This window comes from Oncorhynchus masou, unplaced genomic scaffold (assembly GCF_036934945.1).
Source record: "Oncorhynchus masou masou isolate Uvic2021 unplaced genomic scaffold, UVic_Omas_1.1 unplaced_scaffold_1119, whole genome shotgun sequence".
Classification (NCBI taxonomy): domain Eukaryota; kingdom Metazoa; phylum Chordata; class Actinopteri; order Salmoniformes; family Salmonidae; genus Oncorhynchus; species Oncorhynchus masou.
Genome location: NW_027000923.1, coordinates 4,425 through 26,667, shown reverse-complemented (window position 1 = coordinate 26,667; position 22,243 = coordinate 4,425). Strand labels below are relative to the sequence as shown.

The window sequence follows — 22,243 nt, the reverse complement described above, 5'->3', positions numbered from 1 at the left end:
GAGAGAGACAGGGGGAGACAGACACATTGGGAAGCCAGTAGCACATCAAACAGAGAGAGACAGGGGGAGACAGACACATTGGGAAGCCAGTAGCACATCAAACAGAGAGAGACAGGGGGAGACAGACACATTGGGAAGCCAGTAGCACATCAAACAGAGAGAGACAGGGGGAGACAGACACATTGGGAAGCCAGTAGCACATCAAACAGAGAGACAGGGGGAGACAGACACATTGGGAAGCCAGTAGCACATCAAACAGAGAGTGATACCCCTCCTCTCTCTCCACGCTCAACACAGATAACGAACTGGAACACAAACGGGCGTTTTTCCCTCAGGACCTCTCCATAGGAGAGAGAAGTAGATCGATACGAGTCTGTTCTCCAAGAGGAGGATGAAGAAAGGCAGAGAGGAAATGTGGAAGGAGGTGGAGGAGCTGTAGTCCAGTGGAGGCTGCTGGGGGAGGACGGCTCATAATAACGGATGGAATGGAGTGAATGGAACGGCATCAGACACATGGGAAATGCAACGCGTCTGATACCATTCCATTCCATTCAATCCATTCCATCCATTCCAGACATTCCAGACATTCATTCCATTCAATCCATTCAATCCATTCCATCCATTCCAGACATTCATTCCATTCAAGCCATTCAAGCCATTCATTCCATTCCATCCATTCCAGACATTCATTCCATTCATTCCATTCATTCCATTCATTCCATTCAATCCATTCCAGACATTCATTCCATTCAAGCCATTCATTCCATTCCATCCATTCCAGACATTCATTCCATTCAATCCATTCATTCCATTCAATCCATTCATTCCATTCAATCCATTCATTCAATCCATTCAATCCATTCCAGACATTATTATGAGCCGTCCTCCCCCAGCAGCCTCCACTGATATAGTGTATTGATACTCACTCCAGGCCAGCCTCCACTGATATAGTGTATTGATACTCACTCCAGGTCAGCCTCCACTGATATAGTGTATTGATACTCACTCCAGGCCAGCCTCCACTGATATAGTGTATTGATACTCCCTCCAGGCCAGCCTCCACTGATATAGTGTATTGATACTCCCTCCAGGCCAGCCTCCACTGATATAGTGTATTGATACTCCCTCCAGGCCAGCCTCCACTGATAGAGTGTATTGATACTCACTCCAGGCCAGCCTCCACTGATATAGTGTATTGATACTCACTCCAGACCAGCCTCCCCTGATATAGTGTATTGATACTCCCTCCAGGCCAGCCTCCCCTGATATAGTGTATTGATACTCACTCCAGACCAGCCTCCACTGATATAGTGTATTGATACTCCCTCCAGGCCAGCCTCCACTGATATAGTGTATTGATACTCCCTCCAGGCCAGCCTCCACTGATAGAGTGTATTGATACTCACTCCAGGCCAGCCTCCCCTGATATAGTGTATTGATACTCACTCCAGGCCAGCCTCCCCTGATATAGTGTATTGATACTCACTCCAGACCAGCCTCCATGCGTTCAGCAGTCAGGTCAAAGTTGACACTGTGAGCCATCTCTCTCTCCCCGTCTCTCCTCTCTGCTGTCTGTCTCGTTCTCTTTATCCCTCTGTCTGTCAATCATCAATCTCTGTCCACCAATCACAGAGAAGGGTCACGCACGTGTCTGCTTAGTCCCGCCTCTCCACTCTCCTAGCATAGTGTTGCAAAAACTACCTGAGAGAGAGAGAGGAATGTTAGGAATCATAAGGTGTGGTGATTGAAGGTCTCTCTTTTCTGTGTTTTAGCTTGTCTTCTAGTAGCACACACACACACACACAGTAGTGTTACTGTCATCAGTCAGTTACGTAAGCAAGTCTTAAATTGTACAGATAATCCGCCAGTCCATTTTCAAAGACCTCATCATACTGAGCCTTCTGGTCAACCTGAATGGTCAGATGATATACATTCTCACCTGGGTTCAGGACCTGATGTTCTGAGTTCGCAAATAGGACACACGCACGCACGCACACACACACACACACACACACACACACACACACACACACACACACACACACACACACACACACACACATACACACACACACACACACACACACACACACACACATACACACACACACACACACACACACACACACACACACATACACATACACACACACACATACACACATACACACACACACACACACACACACACACACACACACACACACACACACACACACACACACACACACATACACACACACACATACACACATACACACACACACACACACACACACACACACACACACACACACACACACACACACACACACACACACACACACACACACACACACACACACACACACACACACACACACACATACACATACACACACACACACACACACACACACACATACACATACACATACACACACACACACACACACACACACACACACACACACATACACACACACACACACACACACACACACACACACATACACACACACACACACACACACACACACACACACACACACATACACACACACACACACACACACACACACCTCGTTAAAGCAGTTCTTTATCATACCAACAAAACATAGCAGCAGTTGGTGTGTGTGTTTCACCAGTGAAGTGTTTGAATACAGTACTAGACCAACATCATACCAGGCCAATACACCAGGGTTGAATGATATATCGGTGAACATATCGGAATCAGACGATATTAGCTAAACATGCCAAAATCGGTATCTGCTCGATGTCTCGTTTAACGCCGATGTGCAAAACCGATGTCAAAGCTGACGTGCAAACCTATATAACTAACGTAGGCACATGACGTCATTACGTAAAATGTAGCGCTACACATTCAACACAGCATTCTTAACCTGGCCCACAATGTCTGCTGTGTGGATCGAACAGGATATGAGGATAACAGGATATGAGGATATGAGGATAACAGGATATGAGGATATGAGGATATGAGGATATGAGGATAACAGGATATGAGGATATGAGGATATGAGGATATGAGGATATGAGGATAACAGGATATGAGGATATGAGGATATGAGGATATGAGGATAACAGGATATGAGGATAACAGGATATGAGGATAACAGGATATGAGGATAACAGGATATGAGGACATGAGGATATGAGGATATGAGGATATGAGGATATGAGGATATGAGGATATGAGGACAACAGGATATGAGGATATGAGGATATGAGGATATGAGGATATGAGGATATGAGGATATGAGGATAACAGGATATGAGGATAACAGGATATGAGAATATGAGGATATGAGGATATGAGAATATGAGGATATGAGAATATGAGGATATGAGAATATGAGGATATGAGAATATGAGGATATGAGAATATGAGGATATGAGGATAACAGGATATGAGGACATGAGGATAACAGGATATGAGGATAACAGGATATGAGGATATGAGGATATGAGGATATGAGGATATGAGGATAACAGGATATGAGGATAACAGGATATGAGGATAACAGGATATGAGGATATGAGGATATGAGGATAACAGGATATGAGGATAACAGGATATGAGGATATGAGGATATGAGGATAACAGGATATGAGGATAACAGGATATGAGGATAACAGGATATGAGGATATGAGGATAATAGGATATGAGGATAACAGGATATGAGGATATGAGGATATGAGGATAACAGGATATGAGGACATGAGGATAACAGGATATGAGGATAACAGGATATGAGGATAACAGGATATGAGGATAACAGGATATGAGGATATGAGGATATGAGGATAACAGGATATGAGGATAACAGGATATGAGGATATGAGGATAACAGGATATGAGGATAACAGGATATGAGGATAACAGGATATGAGGATATGAGGATATGAGGATATGAGGATAACAGGATATGAGGATAACAGGATATGAGGATATGAGGATATGAGGATATGAGGATAACAGGATATGAGGATATGAGGATATGAGGATATGAGGATATGAGGATAACAGGATATGAGGATAACAGGATATGAGGATAACAGGATATGAGGATATGAGGATATGAGGATATGAGGATATGAGGATATGAGGATATGAGGATAACAGGATATGAGGATAACAGGATATGAGGATATGAGGATATGAGGATATGAGGATATCGGTATCGGACAAAAATGTCATGTCGGTGCATCACTACTATACACCAAGCATCCTGACCATGTGATGGATTGTCCACTACACTAAGAGACCCCTGTCCACTACACTAAGAGACCCCTGTCCACTACACTAAGAGACCCCTGTCCACTACACTAAGAGACCACTGTCCACTACACTAAGAGACCGCTGTCCACTACACTAAGAGACCGCTGTCCACTACACTAAGAGACCGCTGTCCACTACACTAAGAGACCCCTGTCCACTACACTAAGAGACCACTGTCCACTACACTAAGAGACCGCTGTCCACTACACTAAGAGACCGCTGTCCACTACACTAAGAGACCGCTGTCCAATACACTAAGAGACCACTGTCCACTACACTAAGAGACCGCTGTCCACTACACTAAGAGACCATTGTCCACTACACTAAGAGACCGCTGTCCACTACACTAAGAGTCCCCTGTCCACTACACTAAGAGACCCCTGTCCACTACACTAAGAGACCCCTGTCCACTACACTAAGAGACCCCTGTCCACTACACTAAGAGACCCCTGTCCACTACACTAAGAGACCCCTGTCCACTACACTAAGAGACCGCTGTCCACTACACTAAGAGACCCCTGTCCACTACACTAAGAGACCGCTGTCCACTACACTAAGAGACCCCTGTCCACTACACTAAGAGCCCCCTGTCCACTACACTAAGAGACCCCTGTCCACTACACTAAGAGACCCCTGTCCACTACACTAAGAGACCGCTGTCCACTACACTACACTAAGAGACCACTGTCCACTACACTAAGAGATCGCTGTCCACTACACAAGGAGACCGCTGTCCACTACACAAGGAGACCGCTGTCCACTACACTAAGAGACCGCTGTCCACTACACTACACTAAGAGACCCCTGTCCACTACACTAAGAGACCCCTGTCCACTACACTAAGAGACCCCTGTCCACTACACTAAGAGACCGCTGTCCACTACACTAAGAGACCGCTGTCCACTACACTAAGAGACCGCTGTCCACTACACTAAGAGACCCCTGTCCACTACACTAAGAGACCCCTGTCCACTACACTAAGAGACCCCTGTCCACTACACTAAGAGACCCCTGTCCACTACACTAAGAGACCGCTGTCCACTACACTAAGAGACCGCTGTCCACTACACTAAGAGACCCCTGTCCACTACACTAAGAGACCGCTGTCCACTACACTAAGAGACCGCTGTCCACTACACTAAGAGACCCCTGTCCACTACACTAAGAGACCCCTGTCCACTACACTAAGAGACCGCTGTCCACTACACTACACTAAGAGACCACTGTCCACTACACTAAGAGATCGCTGTCCACTACACAAGGAGACCGCTGTCCACTACACTAAGAGACCGCTGTCCACTACACTAAGAGACCGCTGTCCACTACACTACACTAAGAGACCCCTGTCCACTACACTAAGAGACCCCTGTCCACTACACTAAGAGACCCCTGTCCACTACACTAAGAGACCGCTGTCCACTACACTAAGAGACCGCTGTCCACTACACTAAGAGACCCCTGTCCACTACACTAAGAGACCCCTGTCCACTACACTAAGAGACCCCTGTCCACTACACTAAGAGACCGCTGTCCACTACACTAAGAGACCGCTGTCCACTACACTAAGAGACCCCTGTCCACTACACTAAGAGACCGCTGTCCACTACACTAAGAGACCGCTGTCCACTACACTACACTAAGAGACCGCTGTCCACTACACTAAGAGACCACTGTCCACTACACTAAGAGACCCCTGTCCACTACACTAAGAGACCCCTGTCCACTACACTAAGAGACCCCTGTCCACTACACTAAGAGACCGCTGTCCACTACACTAAGAGACCGCTGTCCACTACACTACACTAAGAGACCGCTGTCCACTACACTAAGAGACCCCTGTCCACTACACTAAGAGACCGCTGTCCACTACACTAAGAGACCCCTGTCCACTACACTAAGAGACCCCTGTCCACTACACTGAGACCGCTGTCCACTACACTAAGAGACCCTGTCCACTACACTAAGAGACCCTGTCCACTACACTAAGAGACCCTGTCCACTACACTAAGAGACCCCTGTCCACTACACTAAGAGACCGCTGTCCACTACACTAAGAGACCGCTGTCCACTACACTAAGAGACCGCAGTCCACTACACTAAGAGACCGCTGTCCTCTACACTAAGAGGCCGCTGTCCACTACACTAAGAGACCGCTGTCCACTACACTAAGAGACCGCTGTCCACTACACTAAGAGACCGCTGTCCACTACACTAAGAGACCGTTGTCCACTACACTAAGAGACCGCTGTCCACTACACTAAGAAACCCCTGTCCACTACACTAAGAGACCCCTGTCCACTACACTAAGAGACCCCTGTCCACTACACTAAGAGACCCCTGTCCACTACACTAAGAGACCGCTGTCCACTACACTAAGAGACCGCTGTCCACTACACTAAGAGACCGCTGTCCTCTACACTAAGAGACCGCTGTCCACTACACTAAGAGACCGCTGTCCACTACACTAAGAGGCCGCTGTCAACTACACTAAGAGACCGCTGTCCACTACACTAAGAGACCGTTGTCCACTACACTAAGAGACCGCTGTCCACTACACTAAGAGACCCCTGTCCACTACACTAAGAGACCCCTGTCCACTACACTAAGAGACCCCTGTCCACTACACTAAGAGACCGCTATCCACTACACTAAGAGACCGTTGTCCACTACACAACCATGGTGCTTGCCTACCAGGAAGAGACCGTTGTCCACTACACAAAGAGACCGTTGTCCACTACACTAAGAGACCGCTGTCCACTACACTAAGAGACCGCTGTCCACTACACTAAGAGACCGCTGTCCACTACACTAAGAGACCGTTGTCCACTACACGACCATGGTGCTTGCCTACCAGGAAGAGACCGTTGTTTGGTTAGTGATGTTTCTGTAGCTCTCATGTGATTGCAGAGTTTTGCTAAACAAACCGCCTCTGGATTGATAATATAATGACATCATTCTGCCAGGTAGTCAGTCTACTTTGTGGTTAAATGAGAAGGTTTGAGGTTTGAGAAAACCTTCTTCTGATAGAGAAGGAAAGGCTATCATTAGCATCATCGCTAATGGCAACAAAAAATGTAGAGGCACACACACACACACACACACACACACACACACACACACACACACACACACACACACACACACACACACACACACACACACACTTCGGTACTGTTTCAGAAAGTTGCAGGAAAATAGGGATCGCTGATGTATTTTGTTCATGTCTTATGATAAACTTTGTCAAATTAATTAATGTTGTAATAAATTCAATACATTTAGTTGATTTCCTACTAAAGTCAATAACATTCTGTTTTAATGTCTGGATTCCACGAGTCTGTCCGCAACGCTGATTTTACAGGGCCCTGTGTGTGTGTGTGTGTGTGTGTGTGTGTGTGTGTGTGTGTGTGTGTGTGTGTGTGTGTGTGTGTGTGTGTGTGTGTGTGTGTGTGTGTGTGTGTGTGAGACTGGGTGGAGTTCCATGGTTCTTTTCCTGGCACAGACAACTCCTCCGTGATGACCTCATCAGAGGCAGACAGCTGAGGGCAGATATGACTGCACTGTGGAAGTGAATGGATTCAACATGTTCATTCTACACATCCTGTCTAGCCTCTCACTAGTCTTTATTCTGCCTCCTCGCTCCTTATCTCTCTATCATAGATGTTCTCTCTTTCTCTCCTACAGACCCTCTCTCTCTGTCCCTCTCTCTCACTCTCAGTCCCTCTCTCACTCTCAGTCCCTCTCTCACTCTCAGTCCCTCTCTCACTCTCAGTCCCTCTCACGCTCAGTCCCTCTCTCTCTCACGCTCAGTCCCTCTCTATCGCTCAGTCCCTCTCTCACTCGCAGTCCCTCCCTCACTCTCAGTCCCTCTCTCACTCTCACTCTGTCCCCCTCTCTCTCTCTCAGTCTCACTCTGTCCCCCTCTCTCTCTGTCTCACTCTGTCCCCTCTCTCTCTGTCTCACTCTGTCCCACTCTCTCTGTCTCTCTCAGTCCCTCTCTCAGTCCCTCTCTCTCTCAGTCCCTCTCTCTCTCTCTCAGTCCCTCCCTCTCTCTAACTTGCTCTCTTTCGTTGAGCTTTTCTCTCCAAATCTCTATTGTCTTGGCTGTGCTTTTGAGTCCGTTCAAATCCATAACCTACGCATTTCCATATTATCTCACAGCCTCCCCCTCGAGTGTCTCTCTCCACATTCTCTCCACTTTCTCTCCCTCTCTCACTTTCTCTCCAAATTCTCTCCCTCTCTCTCTTTCTCTCCACATTCTCTCCCTCTCACTTTCTCTCCACATTCTCTCCCTCTCACTTTCTCTCCAAATTCTCTCCCTCTCTCTCTTTCTCTCCACATTCTCTCCCTCTCTCACTTTCTCTCCACATTCTCTCCCTCTCACTTTCTCTCCAAATTCTCTCCCTTTCTCTCCACATTCTCTCCCTCTCTCACTTTCTCTCCACATTCTCTCCCTCTCTTTCTTTCTCTCCCTCTCTTTCTTTCTCTCCCTCTCTCCACATTCTCCCCCCCCCTCTCTCTCTCTCCCTCTCTCTCTCACGTTCCATTATCTCCAACTCCGTCATTGCTCCAAGTCTCCAATTACTGACAGTCTTTCTGCACCTCTGTCCTCCCTCCTTCTGTCCTCCCTCCTTCTGTCCACCCTCCTTCTGTCCTCCCTCCTTCTGTCCTCCCTCCTTCGGTCCTCCCTCCTTTGACCAGAGCCATATTCCCTATATAGTGCACTACTTTAGACCAGAACCCTATTCCCTATATAGTGCACTACTTTAGACCAGAACCCTATTCCCTATATAGTGCACTACTTTAGACCAGAACCCTATTCCCTATATAGTGCACTACTTTAGACCAGAACCCTATTCCCTATATAGTGCACTACTTTAGACCAGAACCCTATTCCCTATATAGTGCACTACTTTAGACCAGAACCCTATTCCCTATATAGTGCACTACTTTAGACCAGAACCCTATTCCCTATATAGTGCACTACTTTAGACCAGAACCCTATTCCCTATATAGTGCACTACTTTAGACCAGAGCCCTATTCCCTATATAGTGCACTACTTTAGACCAGAACCCTATTCCCTATATGGTGCACTACTTTTGACCAGAACCCATGTCCCTTTTCTCTCTCTGTGTGTGTGTGTGTGTGTCAGCTGGCCTGTCAGTGAAAACACATTTACTGCACTGTCTAACACAACGGCAGATTAACATGACGATACAGCACTTACACAACACTAATATACTCACACAACACTAATATACTCACACAACACTAATATACTCACACAACACTAATATACTCACACAACACTAATATACTCACACAATACTAATATACTCACACAACACTAATATACTCACACAACACTAATATACTCACACAATACTAATGTACTCACACAACACTAATATACTCACACAATACTAATATACTCACACAACACTAATGTACTCACACAACACTAATATACTCACACAACACTAATATACTCACACAACACTAATATACTCACACAACACTAATATACTTACAAAACACTAATATACTCACACAACACTAATATACTCACACACAACACTAATATACTCACACACCACTAATATACTCACACACAACACTAATATACTCACACAATACTAATGTACTCACACAACACTAATATACTCACACAACACTAATATACTTACAAAACACTAATATACTCACACAACACTAATATACTCACACAACACTAATATACTCACACAACACTAATATACTTAGTGGGGCGGCAGGGTAGCCTAGCAGGGGGAGGGAGGAGGAGGGGGAGAGGGGAGCAGGGGGAGGAGGGGGAGAGGGGAGCAGGGGGAGGGAGGGAGGAGGAGGGGAGCAGGGAGAGGGAGGGGAAGAGGGGAGCAGGGGGAGGGAGGAGGAGAGGGGAGCAGGGGGAGAGGGGAGCAGAGGGTGTAAGGGGATCAAAAGAGGGGGTGGGACTGACAGGGTAGAAGGGAATTTTGTCAGTCTGGCAGTTAACGGCAGACTGATAATCAGTTCACACAACAGTAAAACTAACAGAGGAGACAGTGACACACAGAGAGAGAGAAAGAGAGAGAGAGAGACACACACAAACAGAGAGAGAGAGGGAGAGAGAGACACAAACAGAGAGAAACAGCGAGAGAAAGACACACACAAACAGAGAGAGAGAGAGAGAGAGACAGAGAGACAGAGAGAGACACAGAGAGAGAAACAGAGAGAGACACACACAAAAACAGAGAGAGAGAGAGAGACACACAACCAAAGAGAGAGACACACAACCAAAGAGAGAGAGAGACAGAGACAGAGAAAGAGGCACAGAGAGAGAGACACACGGAGAGGAAACAGAATCAGCACACAGAACAGAAACACGTTCAGGACTGCTGTACCAGAAGCTCATAACTAGAAGGATAGTGCTATAGGCCGGAGCAAGGCCCTCTTGTTCTTCAGTGCATTGTGTTGTCACTCAGTTGAGGGAACGGACAGGAACATTAAATCAACAGAGAGGCACCCCAGATAACCGTGTGAATGGAACAAAGAAGAGGAGAGAATAGGCCTAATGTGAGAAGATGGAAGGGGAGTAAAAGGTAGAGGGGAAAGTGGAAACATGGAAGTAATTACACAGACCGACACACAGCACTGTAATTACACTGCCCTGTTGTGCTAAAGCTCTCCCCGTGTTGCCACGGCAACGGAACAGGCAGTATTCTGCAGTCAACTGTCACTCGGCCAAGACAACTAAACTTGGGGTCCCGGGGTGGATGAAGGCCCACAAACAATACACAACGTATAGTCTTACAGGAGGTAAAGACCTGCATAGATACAGTTCCTATTGACTTCTCTCTGTGGAAGTTTCCCATCTTGGGTCAGGTTAGCATTGTCCCCACTAATGGTTAAGGTTAGGATTGGGGGAGGGAACGCTGATCCTGGATCTGTACTTAGGGGAAACTTCACCCCAGAGCATTGAATTCACTGTGGAAGTAGGAGTAAGATGAACTGATGTTGGCCCTGGACACAATGACTGGTTTCTCTGACACAGATCAAGCTTACTCCTGGACTAAAAGGCATGTTATAACACAAAGCTAACGTTATAACACAAACCTAACGTTATAACACAAAGTTTATCCCCAGCTATGCAGCCAAACAAAGTGTGTGTGTCTTTCTGTGTCATGTGCTCTTTCACATTGGAATAAATATATACAATGAGTGGTAGGGTCTTGAGACTAGGGCTTTGGGACAAAGGCGTCATATTTTTGTTGTGTTGAAGGCAGCTGTTAGGCTATAAATGGGGTAAACGTTCAAGTTGGTGTAGGCTACATTTGGCCCAATTATAGTTAACCTATACAAACAAACGATCCATTTTGAAACATCGGTCATACTAGCGCGTTTTTCTGCAAGCACTGCAATTCACCGACTGACTCTGCAATCCTACCCCCAAGGCAGTCGACATGAATGACAGGCACTGCCTGATAACGTCCACCGATATGGTTCTCTTTCGGCTGGTTTTAGTTCACAACGAAACTAGCCCACCGAGTTAGACCTCAAAGCACCGTAAACAACCCACACTTGTTGCATTGTTGTTTCTGTTATTAATGGCGCATTGCCTTTCCTTTTCGGTCGGTTTACTCTTAGCCTGTCAGTCCCTCAAACGTGTCAGACTGAACAGTTAAAATATCCTGGAAGCTACAGCGGACAAACTGTTTCTCGAGATTGTTTTGCCGTGTGCAATTACATGGAAAGGAAAACGAGAAGACAATGTGAAAAAAGCTACAGTCAGCCATACGGTCGGTTCACTCACCCCCTTCGTAACTTGCGCAACTCGTTCAAGCTTAAACTTGCAGTGCCGCCGCAGCAGTTCGGTCTCTCTCTCTCTACTGTTACAAAGTACATCAGCATGTTGAACTGCGGCAACGAACCATTGTCGACTATAGGGGTGACGATATCATTATCCTACCGCATTGAAACGTTGTTACGGGCAATAGGTAGACTTTTACGGAGAAACAGTTTACCGGTTGTCTCAACGTGTAGTTTATATTTCAGTTCAAGAAAAACTGCCGCTGTGTGTTTGTCATTTGATGTTGGTACCGCAAAGTTCCCCCCCAAATAAAGTTTTCCACCGAATGGAACATTCCTATTCATTGCTCGAAATCCTTCTTCCACAACGTTTGTTTTCACACGTTATATATCTCGATAGACAGCTGTGTCAGTACAGTACATTTCCTTGGTAAGAAAAGTTTGAAGACTGTCCTTTCTAGATTTTTTATTTTTTACACCTTATCATTCATAAAACATTTCAACAAACGTATAGGCTAGCCTTCTGATCCTACTTTAGGCTAAAGGTCTCCAATACAGGTGGCCTAAACATTTGTGAATTCATCAATTTTGCCAAGTCAAGTAGCCTACTCCATTGACAGAGCCTAGTTTGGTCAAGGTGTGAGAGATTGTCTGGGTGTGTTGTATTCACAATTTCTATTGCACAACATGTTCCCGGGTCTGTTCTAGCCTAAAGGTAGCCTATCAATGAAACATACAAACGGAAGAATGGTGATCTGAGAGGTGAAAGAAGGAAACTAAGAGCCTGAAATTACCTGTGTGCTGTTGATCAGGTGATTTTCCTGTATCCTATTTCTTGGATTGAAAGTTACAATAAGGGGCGCTCTCTATCTGTCTCTGACTACCTGGCCACACCTAATGTACGTATTAACTTGCCTCGAGAACCTCTGGGTAATGTAGTTTTTGATGAATGACTGTGCTGTGGACATTGAGTAAGGCAGCTCCCAGCACCTCTCTGATTCAGAGGTGTTGGGGTAAATGTGGAAGACTCATTTCGGGTTGAATGCGACCGGTTGTGCAACTGACAAAGTAGCTGCTTTCCTTTCCCAGTAAGTCTATACATGATAATACCATCGGTGGTTTGAGTAGGTGGTGAACACACACTAGCTTTTCAGCAGAATCCTCTCCTAGATTCTCACCAACAGTTTCAGAATGACTGTGGTCTGTGATCAGTCTTCATTGCACATGTTAAATACTTTATTTGATTCCACATTATTACGTCATAAAGGATTCAAACATGTCAAAGGTCGTTGACCTCAAGGACACTTCAGGAAACAAGAAGTATATCTTCCACACAGCTGTCGTTATGGGCTGCATAGCTGTGTGGAGGAGAAGGTACTGCTCTGTGTCAGTCGTTATGGGCTGCATAGCTGTGTGGAGGAGAAGGCACTGCTCTGTGTCAGTCGTTATGGGCTGCACAGCTGTGTGGAGGAGAAGGTACTGCTCTGTGTCAGTCGTTATGGGCTGCATAGCTGTGTGGAGGAGAAGATACTGCTCTGTGTCAGTCGTTATGGGCTGCACAGCTGTGTGGAGGAGAAGGTACTGCTCTGTGTCAGTCGTTATGGGCTGCATAGCTGTGTGGAGGAGAAGGTACTGCTCTGTGTCAGTAGTTATGGGCTGCATAGCTGGGTGTTTTGCCCTACTCACAGGCAGGCCTGCAATCTGAAGGCCTCATACAATAATCCTATGTAGGTGGCCGAGACTACCAAATATCACCAACTTGCATTTGCATCCCAGGCTGTCCAAGCCTGATATGAGGTGCTGGTATTTAAGGAGCTTTTCAGAAAAGTCCTGCTCGGTCTAATCTCTCCTGGATAGATTCTCAGGAAATAACAAACTTTCGCGAGTGAATTTGACTTCTGGGTAACCAAGATTATGCTCCATGTAACAATCGAATGAGCAGCCCACTTCCAAAATCAGCACCTCCCTCTTGCCTCCCCGCACAACACATCATCAACACTCTCTCTCTCTCTCACACACACACACACACACACACACACACACACACACACACACACACACACACACACACACACACACACACACACACACACACACACACTCACACACACACACACACACACACACACACACACACACACACACACACACACACACACACACACACACACACACACACACACACACACACACACACACACACAGACCATCTTACTTGCTCTGGACCCACTCCGCTCCTCTTCGACCTCGTCCAGTCAGGCCTGTTAGCAGTGGGTATGTATGTACGGGTGAATTTGTGTGTATGCGTGTGTGTGTCTTCGTTCTCAACAACAGACTCAATAACGCAACACCCATCTCTGTTTCCTGTCATGTGATTTCCTGAGACCTGTCGGTAGAAGCTGCAGCTTATCCACAGGTCTTAGATCAGCTCTAAAACATGAAGTAACAAGTCAACTTATAGGGGAGGATGACGTATCTAAGGTAGATGGGAGAGAGAGACACAGAGAGAGAGAGGGAGAGAAGGAAACAGAGAGGGGCTGATGCAAGGCTGATATTGGGGGGGGGGAGTGTGTGAATGTGTGTTTGAAGGGAGCTTTGAGTGAATGTGTTTACAGCGGTTAGGGACTTTGTATGTGTGTGTGCGCATATGAGAGTGTGTGTGAGCATGTGTGTGTAAGACCAGGAAGTGGAACACAGTAGAGACCTAGAAGACCTTGAAGGAAGATGGAGGACACAGAATGCAACAGCAGTGGCTTCATGAGGCTCGTATCAGGTAAATGTGTATGTGTGTGTGTGTGTGTGTATGTGTGTGTGTGTGTGTGTGTGTGTGTGTGTGTGTGTGTGTGTGTGTGTGTGTGTGTGTGTGTGTGTGTGTGTGTGTGTGTGTGTGTGTGTGTGTGTGTGTGTATATACGTGTGTGTGTGTGTATATATACGTGTGTGTGTGTGTGTATATATGTGTGTGTGTGTGTGTGTGTGTATATATGTGTGTATGTGTGTGTGTGTGTGTATATATATGTGTGTGTGTATATGTGTGTATGTGTGTGTGTTGATTTAACTAACTATCTGGGTGTTTAACTTCAGTTGATATAACTAACTATCTAGGTGTTTAACTTCAGTTGATATAACTAACTATCTGGGTGTTTAACTTCAGTTGATATAACTAACTATCTAGGTGTTTAACTTCAGTTGATATAACTAACTATCTGGGTGTTTAACTTCAGTTGATATAACTAACTATCTGGGTGTTTAACTTCAGTTGATATAACTAACTATCTGGGTGTTTAACTTCAGTTGATTTAACTAACTATCTAGGTGTTTAACTTCAGTTGATTTAACTAACTATCTGGGTGTTTAACTTCAGTTGATTTAACTAACTATCTGGGTGTTTAACTTCAGTTGATTTAACTAACTGGGTGTTTAACTTCAGTTGATTTAACTAACTGGGTGTTTAACTTCAGTTGATAGAACTAACTATCTGGGTGTTTAACTTCAGTTGATTTAACTAACTATCTGGGTGTTTAACTTCAGTTGATAGAACTAACTATCTGGGTGTTTAACTTCAGTTGATATAACTAACTATCTGGGTGTTTAACTTCAGTTGATTTAACTAACTATCTGGGTGTTTAACTTCAGTTGATATAACTAACTATCTGGGTGTTTAACTTCAGTTGATAGAACTAACTATCTGGGTGTTTAACTTCAGTTGATTTAACTAACTATCTGGGTGTTTAACTTCAGTTGATATAACTAACTATCTAGGTGTTTAACTTCAGTTGATTTAACTAACTATCTGGGTGTTTAACTTCAGTTGATATAACTAACTATCTGGGTGTTTAACTTCAGTTGATAGAACTAACTATCTGGGTGTTTAACTTCAGTTGATAGAACTAACTATCTGGGTGTTTAACTATCTATCTGGGTGTTTAACTTCAGTTGATATAACTAACTATCTGGGTGTTTAACTTCAGTTGATAGAACTAACTATCTGGGTGTTTAACTTCAGTTGATTTAACTAACTATCTGGGTGTTTAACTTCAGTTGATATAACTAACTATCTAGGTGTTTAACTTCAGTTGATTTAACTAACTATCTGGGTGTTTAACTTCAGTTGATATAACTAACTATCTGGGTGTTTAACTTCAGTTGAACATGCAGCTTTAAACTTTCACTTTTCAGAGATGTGTGTGTGTGTGTGTGTGTGTGTGTGTGTGTGTGTGTGTGTGTGTGTGTATGTGTGTGTGTGTGTGTGTGTGTGTGAGAGAGAGAGAGAGGGAACCTAGTCTACTTCCTCTTGTTAGGTCAGTTGATGTTTTGTTGGCTGGTTATTTAGATCAGCTCTGAAATTAGCATATAGAATTGAATTCTATCAAATAATATCACTTGCATCATTTTATTTATGAATGACTTCTTTTCCTATCCCACCTCCCCTGGTTGGAGGACTTCGTGGAAACAGAAACATTCAATACGTATAGATATATAATATATACTGAACAAAAATATAAATGCAACATGTTAATTAAGTGATGGTCGCATTTTTCATGAGCTGAAATTAAAGATCCCAGAAAGGGTCCATAATGCACAAAACATTGTATTTCTCTAAAATGTTTGTTTATGTCCCTGTTAGTGAGCATTTCTCCGTTGCCAAGATAATCCATCCACCTGAAAGGTCTGACATATCAAGAAGCTGATGAAACAGCATGATCATTACATAGGTGCACCTTGTGCTGGGGTCAATAAAAGGCCACTCTAAATGTGCAGTTTTGTCATAAAACGCAATGCTACAGATGTCTCAAGTTTTGAGGGAGTGTGCAATTGGCATGCTGACTGCAGGAATGTCCAACAGAGCTTTTGCCAGAGAATTTAATGTTAATTTCTCTACCATAAGCCACCTTAAACATCATTTTAGAGAATTTGGCAGTACATTCCAACCAGCCTCACAACCGCAGAACACGTGTAACCACACCAGCCCAGGTCCTCCACATCTGGTTTCTTCACCTGCGAGATCGTCTCCATCCCTCTCTCTCTACCTCTTGCTTCACCCTCACTCACTCTCTTTATCCATTCATAGATGCTCTCCTCCCTTCTCCCTCTATCCATCAACCTCTTATCCCCTCCATGGACAAGAGCTGTAGCTCCATCCTTCCATAGATGAGTCTCTCTCTCCCTTGCTGTACTGTATTATTGACTGTACGTTTGTTTATTCCATGTGTAACTCTGTGTCGTTGTTTTTGTCGTACTGCTTTGCTTTATCTTGGCCAGGTTGCAGTTGTAAATGAGAACTTGTTCTCAACTGGCCACCTGGTTAAATAAAGGTGAAATAAATAAATACAAATAAAATATCTCTCTCCATCCCTCTCTCGATTCATCTATCCATCCCTCTCTCAATCCCTCTCTCTATCCCTCTCCATCCCTCTCTCTATCCCTCTCCATCCCTCTCTCTATTCATCTATCCATCCCTCTCTCCATTCATCTATCCATCCCTCTCTCCATCCCTCTCTCAATCCCTCTCTCTATCCCTCTCCATCCCTCTCTCCATTCAACTATCCACCGCCCTCTCATCCCTCTCCATCCCTCTCTCCATCCCTCTCTCTATCGCTCCCCATCCCTCTCTCCATCCCTCTCTCTATCTGTCTCATCCCTCTCTCCATCCCTCTCTCCATCCCTCTCTCCATTCATCTATCCATCCCTCTCTCCATCCCTCTCTCTATCCCTCTCCATCCCTCTCCATCCCTCTCTCCATCCCTCTCTCTATCCCTCTCTCTATCCCTCTCTATCCCTCTCCATCCCTCTCCATCCCCCTCTATCCCTCTCTCCCATCCCTCTCTCAATCCCTCTATCCCTCTCCATCTCTCTCTCCATCCCTCTCTCCATCCCTCTCTCCATCCCCATCTCTATCCCTCTCTCTATCCCTCTCTCCATCCCTCTCTCAATCCCTCTCTCTATCCCTCTCTCCATCCCTCTCTCCATCCCTCTCTCAATCCCTCTCTCTATCCCTCTCCCCATCCCTCTCTCCATCCCTCTCTCTATCTCTCTCATCCCTCTCTCCATCCCTCTCTCCATCCCTCTCTCCATTCATCTATCCATCCCTCTCTCCATCCCTCTCTCTATCCCTCTCCATCCCTCTCTCTATCCCTCTCTCTATCCCTCTCCATCCCTCTCCATCCCTCTCTCCATCCCTCTCTCTATCCCTCTCTCTATCCCTCTCTATCCCTCTCCATCCCTCTCTATCCCTCTCTCCATCCCTCTCTCAATCCCTCTCTCAATCCCTCTCCATCCCTCTCTCCATCCCTCTCTCCATCCCTCTCTCTATCCCTCTCTCTATCCCTCTCCATCCCTCTCCATCCCCCTCTCTATCCCTCTCTCCATCCCTCTCTCAATCCCTCTCTCTATCCCTCTCTATCCCTCTCCATCCCTCTCTCCACCCCTCTCTCCATCCCCCTCTCCATCCCTCTCTCTATCCCTCTCTCTATCCCTCTCCATCCCTCTCTCCATCCCTCTCTCTATCCCTCTCTCCATCCCTCTCTCAATCCCTCTCTCTGTCCCTCCATCCCTCTCTCCATCCCTCTCCATCCCTCTCTCATCCCCCTCTCTATCCCTCTCTCCATCCCTCTCTATCCCTCTCTCTATCCCTCTCCATCCCCCTCTCTATCCCTCTCTCCATCCCTCTCTCAATCCCTCTCTCTATCCCTCTCCATCCCTTTCTCCATCCCTCTCTCCATTCCTCTCTCCATCCCTCTCTCCATCCCCCTCTCTATCCCTCTCTCAATCCCTCTCTCTATCCCTCTCTCCAACCCTCTCTCAATCCCTCTCTCTATCCATCTCTCCATCCCTCTCTCAATCCCTCTCTCTATCCCTCCCTCTATCCCTCTCTCAATCCCTCTCTCTATCCCTCCCTCAATCCCTCTTTCTATCCCTCTCCATCCCTCTCTCCATTCCTCTCTCCATCCCTCTCTCCATTCCTCTCTCCATCCCTCTCTCCATCCCTCTCTTAATCCCTCTCTCTATCCATCTCTCTATCCCTCTCCATATCCCTCTCCATCCCTCTCTCCATCCCTCTCTCAATCCCTCTCTCTATCCCTCTCTCAATCCCTCTCTATCCCTCTCTCAATCCCTCTTTATATCCCTCTCCATCCCTCTCTCCATCCCTCTCTCATCCCTCTCTCAATCCCTCTTTCTATCCCTCTCCATCCCTCTCTCCCTCCCTCTCTCATTCCTCTCTTCCATCTCTCTCCATTCCTCTCCATTTCTTTCCATTCCTCTCAATCCCTCTCTCTCCCTCTCTCCATTCCTCTCCATCCCTCTCTCCATCCCTCTCCATCTCTCTCCATTCCTCTCCATTCTTTCCATTCCTCTCTCCATTCCTCTCCATTCCTCTCCATCCCTCTCTCCATTCCTCTCCATTCTTCTCCATTCCTCTCTCCATTCCTCTCCATCCCTCTCTCCATTCCTCTCTCCATTCCTCTCCATTCCTCTCCATTCCTCTCTCCATTCCTCTCCATCCCTCTCTCCATTCCTCTCTCCACTCCATCCCTCTCTCTATCCCTCCCTCTATCCCTCTCTCAATCCCTCTTTCTATCCCTCTCCATCCCTCTCTCCATTCCTCTCTCCATCCCTCTCTCCATCCCTCTCTCCATCCCTCTCTCAATCCCTCTCTCTATCCCTCCCTCTATCCCTCTCTCAATCCCTCTCTCTATCCCTCCCTCAATCCCTCTTTCTATCCCTCTCCATTCCTCTCTCCATCCCTCTCTCCATCCCTCTCTCCATTCCTCTCTCCATCCCTCTCTCCATCCCTCTCTCAATCCCTCTCTCTATCCATCTCTCTATCCCTCTCCATCCCTCTCTCCATCCCTCTCTCAATCCCTCTCTCTATCCCTCTCTCTATCCCTCTCATCCCTCTCTCCATCCCTCTCTCCATATCCCTCTCCATCCCTCTCTCCATCCCTCTCTCAATCCCTCTCTCTATCCCTCTCTCAATCCCTCTCTCTATCCCTCTCTCAATCCCTCTTTATATCCCTCTCCATCCCTCTCTCCATCCCTCGCTCTATCCCTCTCTCAATCCCTCTTTCTATCCCTCTCCATCCCTCTCTCCCTCCCTCTCTCCATTCCTCTCTCCATCTCTCTCCATTCCTCTCCATTTCTTTCCATTCCTCTCAATCCCTCTCTCTATCCCTCTCTCCATTCCTCTCCATCCCTCTCTCCATCCCTCTCTCCATCTCTCTCCATTCCTCTCCATTCCTTTCCATTCCTCTCTCCATTCCTCTCCATTCCTCTCCATCCCTCTCTCCATTCCTCTCCATTCTTCTCCATTCCTCTCTCCATTCCTCTCCATCCCTCTCTCCATTCCTCTCTCCATTCCTCTCCATTCCTCTCCATTCCTCTCTCCATTCCTCTCCATCCCTCTCTCCATTCCTCTCTCCATTCCTCTCCATTCCTCTCCATTCCTCTCTCCATTCCTCTCCATCCCTCTCTCCATTCCTCTCTCCATTCCTCTCTCCATTCCTCTCCATTCCTCTCTCCATTCCTCTCCATCCCTCTCTCCATTCCTCTCCATCTCTCTCCATTCCTCTCCATCTCTCTCCATTCCTCTCCATCCCTCTCTCCATTCCTCTCTCCATTCCTCTCTCCATTCCTCTCCATTCCTCTCCATTCCTCTCTCCATTCCTCTCCATCCCTCTCTCCATTCCTCTCTCCATTCCTCTCCATTCCTTCCATTCCTCTCCATTCCTCTCTCCATTCCTCTCCATCCCTCTCTCCATTCCTCTCTCCACTCCATCCCTCTCTCCATTCCTCTCTCCATTCCTCTCCATCCCTCTCTCCATTCCTCTCTCCATTCCTCTCTCCATTCCTCTCTCCATTCCTCTCCATTCCTCTCCATTCCTCTCCACCCCCCAATAGAGGAGAGCTGTAGCTCCACTGTGACAGACGAGTTGTGTGTTAATAACTACCAGACTGAGATCTTCAACCAGCTCCCCAGCTCTCTGGCCCGACGACGGACCCTCCATCACCACCAGGACAGGGGGACCACAGAGACATTGCACCCAGTAGAGAAGAACCCTGGGCGGGTAGGAGAAGCCAGCGACAAGGCCACTACCCAGCCGATCAGGAGCCTGCCGGTCTGTATGCAGAGGAAGAGAGAGGCAAGGTGAGTGATCAGGTGTGTCGCACACATACAAATATTCACCAAATAATAAGGGTCACAGAGGCAGTGTTGCAAGAATAAGGGTCACTGAGACAGTGGTGCAGGAATAAGGGTCACGGAGGCAGTGTTGCAAGAATAAGGGTCACGGAGGCAGTGTTGCAAGAATAAGGGTCACACGGAGGCAGTGTTGCAAGAATAAGGGTCACGGAGGCAGTGTTGCAAGAATAAGGGTCAAGAATAAGGGTCACGGAGGCAGTGTTGCAAGAATAAGGGTCACGGAGGCAGTGTTGCAAGAATAAGGGTCACGGAGGCAGTGTTGCAAGAATAAGGGTCACGGAGGCAGTGTTGCAAGAATAAGGGTCACGGAGGCAGTGTTGCAAGAATAAGGGTCACGGAGGCAGTGTTGCAAGAATAAGGGTCACGGAGGCAGTGTTGCAAGAATAAGGGTCACGGAGGCAGTGTTGCAAGAATAAGGGTCACGGAGGCAGTGCAGTGTTGCAGTGTTGCAAGAATAAGGGTCAAGAATAAGGGTCACGGAGGCAGTGTTGCAAGAATAAGGGTCACGGAGGCAGTGTTGCAAGAATAAGGGTCACGGAGGCAGTGTTGCAAGAATAAGGGTCACGGAGGCAGTGTTGAAAGGATAAGGGTCACGGAGGAAGTGTTGCAAGAATAAGGGTCACGGAGGCAGTGTTGCAAGTTGTTTTGCCATTTTCTGTTTCAGTGTTTATGTTATCATATAAGGTAGAGTGAGAGAGTTGGGTGTGTGTGGATATGGGTGTGTGTGGATATGGGTGTGTGTGGATATGGATGTGTGTGGATATGGGTGTGTGTGGATATGGGTGTGTGTGGATATGGGTGTGTGTGGATATGGGTGTGTGTGGATATGGATGTGTGTGGATATGGGTGTGTGTGGATATGGGTGTGTGTGGATATGGATGTGTGTGGATATGGTTGTGTGTGGATATGGATGTGTGTGGATATGGGTGTGTGTGGATATGGGTGTGTGTGGATATGGGTG

At 46.5% G+C, this 22,243-nt stretch overlaps 1 pseudogene; it reads right to left on the bottom strand.

Moving 5' to 3' along the window:
* The window catches only part of LOC135529212 (transmembrane channel-like protein 6), a 56,148-nt pseudogene extending 41,761 nt beyond the window's left edge, over positions 1 to 14,387 (bottom strand).
* Positions 14,388 to 22,243: the final 7,856 nt, after the last annotated feature.